The 10,554-nt window shown below is 36.5% G+C and overlaps 1 pseudogene; it reads left to right on the forward strand.

Annotated features, from left to right (window-relative positions):
* The first annotated feature begins 2,347 nt into the window (after window positions 1-2,347).
* LOC141493882 (tetraspanin-17 pseudogene) lies at window positions 2,348-3,110 on the forward strand (annotated as a pseudogene).
* The last annotated feature ends 7,444 nt before the right edge of the window (window positions 3,111-10,554 follow it).

The following is a 10,554-nucleotide window of genomic DNA, read 5'->3' on the forward strand; positions in this document are numbered from 1 at the left end:
TGGGACTACAATTGAGAGCCTGTTTTCCCTGCAACACCACCAGTTCTGCACCAAGTAGGGCTGGCACTTCTGGGCTTCAGTCCCTCAAAGGTTTTTGCTCTGGAAGAACCTGAGCAAATTTCCATAGCCTAGGGCTGGGGTCTTTGACAAAACTAGAAAGCTGATGTTGTTAAAACAGTTTTTACTGAACTATCTCTAACCTGGGTAGGCCAAAGCAGACCAGAGACAGAGTAAGCCTGTGAACAAGATTTTATAAGTTTCTCAAACTATTCCTGATAAAAGGTTGATTTCTTTATGACAGTACTGAACCTTTACTTTATAGCCACCTTTGCCAGTGGATAAGAAGTTAAGATCCCTGTATATCTCCCCCCCTAAGTTAATTATAAACTCAGGAAGATAGGTAATCAGGAAGCCAGAAAACTTGGCTTGTCTCTAATGATGTTTTAAGCCCATTAAGAGATAACACATCACCAGATAATATTGTATAAGTCTTTGAGGAAAAATAGGACACTTTAATATTGTACAACTTTCATAGATAGGCCTCCAAGTAGGTTATCAATTTCCCTCATCCTTTGTTTTTGATAAATACTCCCTTCTCTCTCAGTTTGGGGTGGTCATTACCACTTAGGTTTATGGTAAATCCCAGAGAACAAAACTTCATTTCTAATCTATATTTATTGTCATTTTATTTAATCCTATATTTTATAGGGGAAAGGATAAGGATCCTATGATAGACCAATAAGTTTAAGGGCTTGAGTGATCTTTCCAGGACAAGCCTATACCATTCAGGACAATACAAGAATTACATCACTTGTGACCATCCAAGTGCAAAAGTGGTTATTTCAGGGGTACAGAACAATGCAGTACAGTTTATACCATTTCACTTCAGTTAACAAAGGCAAGCCCAGTTTCCCAAGTCCAAAGCCTGCCTGTGAAAAGACTCTCTAGAAACTAAATTATTATTATTATCATCATCATTAAATTCATTGCACATGTCATATTAATATAAAAATAATAAATATTGACAGTGTAAATCTATGTAATATCATTTGGCTTGCTAGTGCCACCTCCTTGCCAACTCTATAGAGGAGTAGGAGGTGAGTGAAGGGTACTAAGCAAGTTCAGGGTCAGTGAACACCAACTCCTGAGCTTGGAGTATTTTTTTTTACCATTTTTTGGATTTTGGGAATCCTAGAAAATGGGAACCATTGAAGTTTCTTTGTCTTCTGTTCTGGAGAGGTTTGAGAGGTCATGGAGATAGGGGGCAAAAGGTCTGGTCTGCCATCTTGGTCCTCATATGATCTCAAGACAAAACTTTGAAGGACTTAATAAGTCTGATCAATGAAGTGACCAGCCATAATCCCAGAGTACCAATAAGAAAGCTCATAAAGATGATAGATCTTAGATATAGAATGAGACATACATTTTTGGAAATAATCAGTGTAGGAATTTGTTTGCTTGACAATGTATATTTGTTATAAAAGCTTTGTTTTTCTTTTTCTTTTGTCTAGTGGGGAAGAAAATGAAAGGAAGAGAAAATAAACAATGGTTATTTGAAACATTAAAATAATAAAATAAGGAATAAATGTTTGGTAGCATCTGACTTTAATAAAAAGAGAATGGGTATGTAGTAAAAGTTATTTTCCTAAAGTGTAGCTCTAACCAAATCACTCTCCTACTTAATAATGTTGTTGTTGTTGTTGTTGATGATGATGATGATGATGATGATGATGGTAGCAAGTATTTTGAGAGTATTTTAATGTTTGCAAATTTTACACATCTCATTTGATCTTCATAAAAACCCTGTGAAATAGGTGCCATTATTACCTTCATTTTATATTTTAGAAAACTGAGACTCAGATAGGTTAAGTGACTTGCCTAGGGTCACACATCTATTTAAGTGTTTGTCATAGGTTTTAAACTCATCTTCCTGATGTCCAGTACATCAATATGTCCACCATGACACCTATCTGCCTCAAATAAGCTTTAGTAGGGCCCTTTCACCTCTTAGGATTAATTATTAACTCTTTTGGCATTCTAAATTCTCTGCAACCCAATCCCACCTTATCTTGCCTTATTATATATCACTTCCCTTCACACACACACTACAAAACTGGTCATCTTAATGTCCCTCCTACACACATACACAACAATCCATCTCTGCCTATATCCCTTTGCATTGACCATTGCCCATGTCTGGGAATATGCTCCACTTCTTGCCTTTACCTCTTAGGGTCATTAGTTTCCTTCAAGACCCAGTTCACATTTGGAACTGAAAATTAAATTGAATTTTTAAAAAGGACTCAGCATGGAGGCCCGGGGCCGGTGCTGAGCCAGGGCTGCTCACCATGCCGGCCAAGCAGCAGCGCTTCCAGGAGCCCGAGGTCGGCTGCTGCAGGAAATACTTCCTATTTGGTTTCAACATTGTTTTCTGGCTTTTGGGGGCTGTGCTGCTGATCATAGGCCTGTGGGCCTGGGGGGAGAAGGGTGTCCTTTCCAACATCTCCTCACTTACCCACCTGAGTGGCCTGGATCCCGTCTGGTTCTTCGTGGTGGTTGGAGGTATCATGTCTGTGCTGGGCTTTGCAGGCTGCATTGGGGCTCTTCGGGAGAACACCTTTTTACTCAAGTTTTTCCTCAGTGTTCCTTGGACTTATCTTCTTTCTGGAGCTGGCCACATCCTGGCCTTCGTCTTCAAGGACTGGATTAGAGACCAGCTTAATATCTTCATCAACAACAATGTCAAGGCCTATCGGGAAGATATCGACCTGCAAAACCTCATTGACTTTGCTCAGGAATATTGGTCTTGCTGGGGAGCCCAAGGGCCCAGCGACTGGAACCTCAACATCTATTTTAACTGCACTGACTGGAACCCCAGCTGTGAGTGGTGTGGAGTGCCCTTCTCCTGCTGTGTCAAGGATCCTGCAGAATTGGAACAACAGAGCTTCATCCATACGAAAGGCTGTGTGGGCCAGTTTGAAAAGTGGCTGCAAGACAACCTGGTTGTGGTGGCCCGGGTCTTTGTGGGCATCGCCATGCTCCAGATCTTTGGCATTTGTTTTGCCCAGAATCTTGTGAGTGACATCAATTCGGTGAAAGCCAATTGGTGAGGGCAGAGAGGGTGACTCTGAGCCAACAGCATCCAGTCCTCAGAGGGTGGGCAGCCCTGGCCGGTGCCACAATCAGCTGAGCTGATGAATTCCAGGGGTGACTTTAGCAGGCCCACCTTGAGGAGCCCCCACTCAGCACCAGGCTCAATGGCCCTGGCACCCCTGAGTTATTGCAGTTGGGTGAAGCTGCAGGGAGGGTATTTATATTTAGGTTACAGAGAACTGTACAGAGTGGGGGTGGGTATGTGTCCATACTGGGGCAATGTGAAGGGCGCAGCTGCCTATTCCCTCCCCTGGGCACAGCTGTGAAGTCCAGAGATGATGTCAAGGACTTCTGGGGTGGCTGGTTGTCATGGAAACAGTTCCATGTAATGAGGGGTAGGGGGGGAGAATAAAAGGTTCTAAATCTAGTACTGGTTCCTGAGAGTCCTGATAACAGGGACAGTATCATTCTCTGATGCTACCCAGACCGCAGTCCCTGGGGTGAGGGGAGGAGGGCGTGTGCTGGGGAAAGCTGGGGTGGGGAGGGGTTCTGCTGTTGCCCTCCACCAACCCCGTGGAGACTAATAAATTGTCCTCAACCTCAAAAAAAAAAAAAAAAGACTCAGCATGAATGCTACATTCTCAATTCCCCCAACCAGTGGTATATCCTTCCCACCCAAAAAGACCATTATCACTTATTTTTTTCTTTTCAAAATAGATATCTTCTTGTTTTACAAAACCTACAATTCTTCCTATATCATTTTTCCTACCTCCTTTAAAGGGAAAGCCATCCCATGAAACAAATAATAAAGAAAAGAAAAAATAAGTTAAAAGCCAATCAACATCACTAAAGTCTGAGATTATATGCAATGTTCTGTACCAATGGACCCCTACCTTTTCAAAGCTAGGAAAGATGTCTCCTTGAATCTTTTGCAATATTCAGTTTCAATTGTTTTATTGTTATCATTCCACTTACATTGTTGTAGACATGGTGCATATTATTTTCTAAGTTCTGCTTGCTTTATTTTGCATTATTTCATAAAAGTCTTTCCATGTTTCTCTGAATTTATCATGTTATTTGTTTCTTACAGCCCAGTACTATTCCATTACATTCTTGTACCATAGGTTTTTGCTTAGTCATACACTCCAATAAATGAGCACCTACTGTTTTCTAGTTCTTTGCTACAACTAGTATGAGAATAAATATTTGATTTATTTTGTAATTCATAGTAAATAGTATCTCTGGGTCTCAGGTAGTATAGACATTTAGCCCATTTATTTGCATAATGCTAAATTCTTTGCAAAATAGTTTTACTGATTTACAATTTCACTAACAATGCATTACCTACTAAGCTATCTCTTAAGATGCTTCACTAAACAAACACACACACGCACATGCCCATTTAGATATCCCATATGGATAGTCACATCTTACATGGATTTATATACACCTTAAATCTTTCTACAACTCTTCTAGTATTGACTCTTTCCACCATTTGTCATCTTTGTCAGTTTACTAAGTATGAGTTCTTGTAATTTGTTTCTCTTTTATTGTTAGTGACTTGGAGAATTTTTTCATATGATTGTTAATAGTTTGCAGTTCTTCTTTAAAGAACTATTATTTGGGGGGGGTGGCTAGGTGGTACAGTGGATAGAGCACCGGCCCTGGAGTCAGGAGAATCTGAGTTCAAATCCAACCTCAGGCACTTAATAATTACCTAGCTGTGTGGCCTTGGGCAAACCACTTAACCCCATTGCCTTGCAAAAACTAAAAAAAAAAAAAAAAAAAAAACTATTGTTCATATCCTTTGACCATGCAAATATTGGGAAACCTTGTATCTCCTTTTCATATATGTATATTTTTTGTCTCCCCTAATGCAACATAAACCCCTTGAGTACTGGGGACTATTTTACTTTTGGTCTTTGTATCACCAGCACCTAAAAATGAATTCTATTAAGTGGTTTACAAAATCCATGGAGTTTTCACTAAAAATTTTTTAATATTAACTTAATAAATAATTACAGAATATCATGTCATATAATTAAATTTTATACTTTATAATTAAAAGCACTAATCCTAAATTAAATTACCCTAAAGGTTCTGAGAGAAATTATTATTTTCTATCACATTAATAACCCATTATTAATTATCATTTAGGTTTTTTTTTTCATTCAGGGACCAACCCCCATAGGTTAGTAAGCCAGACTCTGAAGGGCATGAATGATAAATGAGATTGCCCAATCCTCCAGAAACATGCTTCTTGATCTTGGGCAGGACACCAACAAGTAGGAGACCTTGGTTCTCTTTAGAGTGTAAAAATAATCTAATCCAGATGAATTCCAGCCCTAAAGCATTAAGCCCATGCTCTTGCACCCCTCCCCTGCAGTTTAGGGTGACCCAGCTAATGAAGGAGAAAACTAACCAGAGCCTTCTGATTAGAGATAGATTCCTTTGTCCAGATTGCTGGAGGCAGTGGTCTCATGATTAGTATATGTTCTCAGCAAGAGAAGTTGAAGACTTTTAGCCCACCTCCTCATTGAAGAGCAACCTATTAGAGTTGATTCCTCCCATAGGGGCATTCCCAAAAAAATATTTAAAGTATTTGATATCTCCTTCAGGTATGTTTGGTTACCAAGAGAAACTGACAACAATTTATTGATTATTAGTTACCCTAATTAACAAATTGAATATTAATTATCCAAAAACTCTCTGGTTTTTCATTCATCTTCATTCTCAACTAATTTTTTTTAAATTGAAAGTGATTTGAGAAACAAAAAAACAATGGGAAGCACTGCCCTAAAGCAATAATGGTGGTTAATAATTTTTTTTATTTATTGACTGTTTAAAATGAATGGATTCTACAAAATCGACATTAAGAGAAAGAATTTTCCTTCAAGTAAAACTTTGAAGTACTCATTGAAGTGAAACCTTGTGCTTCAAGTGAAACCTTGAAGCACTCATTGTAAAAATGTACCTAGCCAGTGCATTGTCTTGAATAGTAAAGAAGCAGAAATAATATTTATTTTATATTCAGCTTAGGGATAGACCTGGACTATGATTCCAGTGGTACAATGAATTTCTAGATAAGGAAATTACCAGTTCAAATAGACAATGCATTAGAATCCTTGAGAATTAAGAGATGGTATTACTTGTCCAGAGTCTTAGGGCCAATACACGTCAGGGGCAGGATTTGAACTCAGATCCACATGACTCCAAACCCAGCTTTCTTATCAAAACAATTTTAACAGTGCAGAGGTTCATCACCATCCTGCCCTTGAATTTGACCCATTCAAAGATTAGAAAACATTCTTTTCCAGTGGTATAATGATGGCAAGAAATAATAATCAACAAGAATAACAATTCTCTCTAACCTCAAAATCAGGATACCTGGCTTTAAGCCTCAGCTCTGACCTTAGGCAAATTATTCTTCATTTCTCTGAGTCTCTGTTTCATTTGCAAAGTGAATAATTCTGGCCTACTACACAGGATTGATTTGAAGAAAGCATTGCAGAAGTCTTAAAGATCCATGTAAATATGAATTTTTATTGTATACATACTGTTGCCTCCTTACATTCCTAAACCTGTTCATAAGCCATCGTGTTACTGGAGTCTGCTAAAGAAGAAATGGTACCCAGGACTTTCTAGAACAATACCAATAATAAGTCATAGGCACTAGTAGATATGATGACTCTTGTTATTAATCTCAGCAAGAAGAAAGCTGTAATGGCAGTTGACACTCCCCAAATGAAGGTAGAAAGGTAGCCATAAATAGATTTCAAAAATTTGAAGTTGTACCATTATCCCTAGAGCATGTTTGAGATATAATAGTATTGGGAAGGGCACTGAACAAGGAATCCCTGCTTCCACAAACCATACCAAAGCTAAGGGAAAAGGCAGTATCTTAAATAAGTAATGTGACTGTACAAGATGTTTTTTGATGAGTTCAGATGCTAAAGGAACATATACAGCAGTATAAGCCTATAAGAATAGTATCAGGAAAGATAAAGTTCACAACCTGAGGATTGTGACAAATGATAAGAACTACAAAAAGGCAAGAAGAAATAAAAGGAGGGATACTACTCAGGACAACTGGAGTCAAAAGATGATAGAAAGCCAAAATACTCTACTGTATTTTGTAGTTCAAGAGAGATTCCTACAAAGTAAAATACAGAGTGAGGAAAGTAGAACCAAAATGAATAACATATGTTGTGACTATAATTAAAATGGAAATAAGACTAAAAGGGATCAGAATCCAGATCAAGTATAATGACCAATATTGATTACAAAGGAATAATAATAAACCACACTTTCCTCCTCAGTAAAGCGGGACATATTTAGAGAGGTACAGAACATTAAAATACTGGTTTATGGGAGTCAGGAAATAAGATGGTGGTTAAAACTAATATGGAATTATGAAAATAAACACTTTTAAGTATCTGCTATATGCAAAACAGTGATGTTATAAAAGCAGGTTGCACCAAACTAAACTAATTTTCTAAAGAATGGAATTCCCAGAATAGTCTATTTTATTTTAGCAGGCAATTTACAAAGTCTTTCATACTACACTTGTGGTCAAGAAGGAGAAATGTAAGCTGGATGATAGTATAGTTAGGTTTGTTTGAATAATCATAGTCAAAAAATTTTGAATAATAGATCCATATCAATACACAGAGAGAAAACTCTGAAGTATTAATGAAGTATATAAATGTATAATGGGGCTATCTAAAATGTAGCCATTTATTGTTCAGCATTTTTATCTGTATTTACCCTTGGTGAGTCTCCCATGATTCCCTCCTTAGACTTTAGACAACTGATAATGTCCAAAACAAATAACATAATCTACAACTTCCCCAACAGGTGGCACTGTACTCAAGCCACTAGTGGAGAGTGATTGGATCTGATTCCTGCAAAGTCTAGAAAGTATAGAAAAATACCCAGTTTCTTCAACTGTTCCTAAATAGCCAGAGTCATCTCTGTATTCTTCAAAGGTAAGGGAAATAGGTTGTTGATTAATAGTTACTACTGTGGAATCCTCCAAAGCATTGGAACCACTGATGCAACAATTCAGATTTCTAAGAATGGCAACTAAAATCTCTCTTTCCCCCACCAGGGAAACTTTTTCTATAAAGAGTCAGATAGTAAATATTTGAGTCTTTGTGTGCCAAAAGGAAAAATTGAAGATACTATATAATTACTAAGTAATATGAGAGAAAACAAATTTCTACAAACTTTTAAGTGATAAAGTTTAAAATATAATAACAAATGGGTACTTTTTTTTGCAATATTTATCTACCAGTAAGAAGAATGGAATTTTTATGGGGTTAATATTTTGCTTAATTAGGACCCAAAGTCAGTATTCTCTATCAATAAAATTGACCACAAATATTCATTGTTGATATTTTGTAACGAGATTTTACATATTTCATCATTGAAAATATCTGTTCCCACCAACAGATACCACCAGATACAGATATCAATCCACATGCATCTGATTTCAATTTAGCTGAAAGGCTAATAGTCTTTCTTCATCAGATCCAAGCTACCAAATGACCATTTATGTTGTTGCCATTGTTGTTCAGTTAATTTTGGTCACATCCATCTCTTCAAGCGATAACAAAGATACTTGACATGTTTGTCTTTCCTTCTTCAGTTCTTTCTATAGATGAGGAAACTGATGTAAATAGTGGTAAGTGACTGGATCATATAGCTAATAAGTGTCTGAGGAATTAGCCCTCTATCCACTGCACATTTATGGAATTGCTGTTATTCTTATATTTAAACCAGAGACCAGGGGAAACCAGACCCATGGCCCACAAAATCTTTTGGACTAGAGATGCCATAGAAAGCACAGGTGGGACTTGAAATTCAATAAATCTAGGTGCTTTGGGGGAGTGAATTAATTAAATGTTTAACCAAATATAGCAAGTTAATTTTCAAGTTGATAATTTTGTAGGACCCGCATATAATGTTATGAATATCCAAATGACCTCTGGCAGAAAAAAGGTTACTCACCCCTAATTTAAACAATAAGTTCCTCACATATCTAGGGAAAGATAACTTATCTAAAAATCTTCTGCAAAATTTTTTCCCTGTTTTCCTTTTTTTCTACTAATTTAATGTCAGTTTGAACAAAAACTTTTTAGTTTTATATAATTAAAATTGCATTTTTAAAAAATGATTCTATCTCTGATATAATTATAAGCTATTCCCCTAGCTACAAATTTGAACATTAAATTCTTCCTTCCTCCTCTATTTTGCTTATTTTATTACTTTTTACGTCAAAATTATATATCTGTTTAAATTTTATTTTGGTATAATGTATAAGATAGTGCTCTGTATCTAATTTCTGCCAAACTGCTTCCCCATCAGTAGTCTTTATCCATTTAACTAGAAACTGTATTTATCAATCACTATGCCATTGCAATTGTTAACTTCCAAATATTGGAAAACTTTTCTGTCCTGTTGATCAACTTCTTATTTAAGTTATACCAAATGATTTTTATGATTACTGCTTTGAATTATAATTTGAGAGTTGAACCTTGCAGGCCCCTTTCCTTCACACTTTTTTTCATGATGTGTTTAGTAATTCTGCCTATCAAAAACGTTTGGTGAGATCTTTATGCCCTAATAAAGGGTCAATTCTTATAAGGGGGTTATGTACATCTAAATACCTTTCTTTTCCCATAAACAAGCATCAGATATCTATCATCTCTAATTTTCCTGAAGTTCTTTTCAGGTCCTTAAATTCTTTCTGATTTATATTTTTCTCAAATTTGTCTCGGTTTCTAAAAGGAATAGGTCCTTGAAATTCCCTCATTTATAGTTTTGCTATATATTTGATGAATTTCTCTAAATATTTAGATGCTACTCTGTTTGGGGGTGTGTGTGTGTGTGTGTGTGTGTGTGTGTGTGTGTGTGTGTGTGTTATTGTCATTGATTCATTGATTGGTTATCTAAAGTGCCTTTAAGCATAATACAGTTTTTCTGTTTATCTCTTTTATTCAATTCTATTTGTGTTGTTTTGTCTGAGATCATGATTGCTATACCTGCTTTACTGATTTAGCTGAAGCATAGATTTTGTTTCAATCCCTCATTTAAATTCAATGTGAATCTTTAACCATTTCAGGTGTGTTTCTTGTAAACAAGTTATTATTGGATTCTGCTTTCTAAATCATTCAGCTATTAGCTGCCATTTTATGGATAAGTTCACCCCATTCACATTCACAATTATGACTATTAATTATGTCTTTGCTTTCATCATATCCTTGTATGTTTTATTCTCTTTGTATCTATTCCCTCCCCTTAGAAATTTTTTTTAATGGGGTAAAAGAATGAGAGTTTGCCTGACACTTATGTAAAACAAATCTGTCTCTGCTCTATTGATCCTTTTCCCTTCACCTTGTTCCATACTGGAGCCTAATTTGTTCTTTCTTCCTTTCCCTTCTGATTTCCCCCTTCTTA

The sequence above is a fragment of the Macrotis lagotis genome, chromosome 7 (genome assembly GCF_037893015.1).
Source record: "Macrotis lagotis isolate mMagLag1 chromosome 7, bilby.v1.9.chrom.fasta, whole genome shotgun sequence".
NCBI classification, from domain to species: Eukaryota; Metazoa; Chordata; class Mammalia; order Peramelemorphia; family Peramelidae; genus Macrotis; species Macrotis lagotis.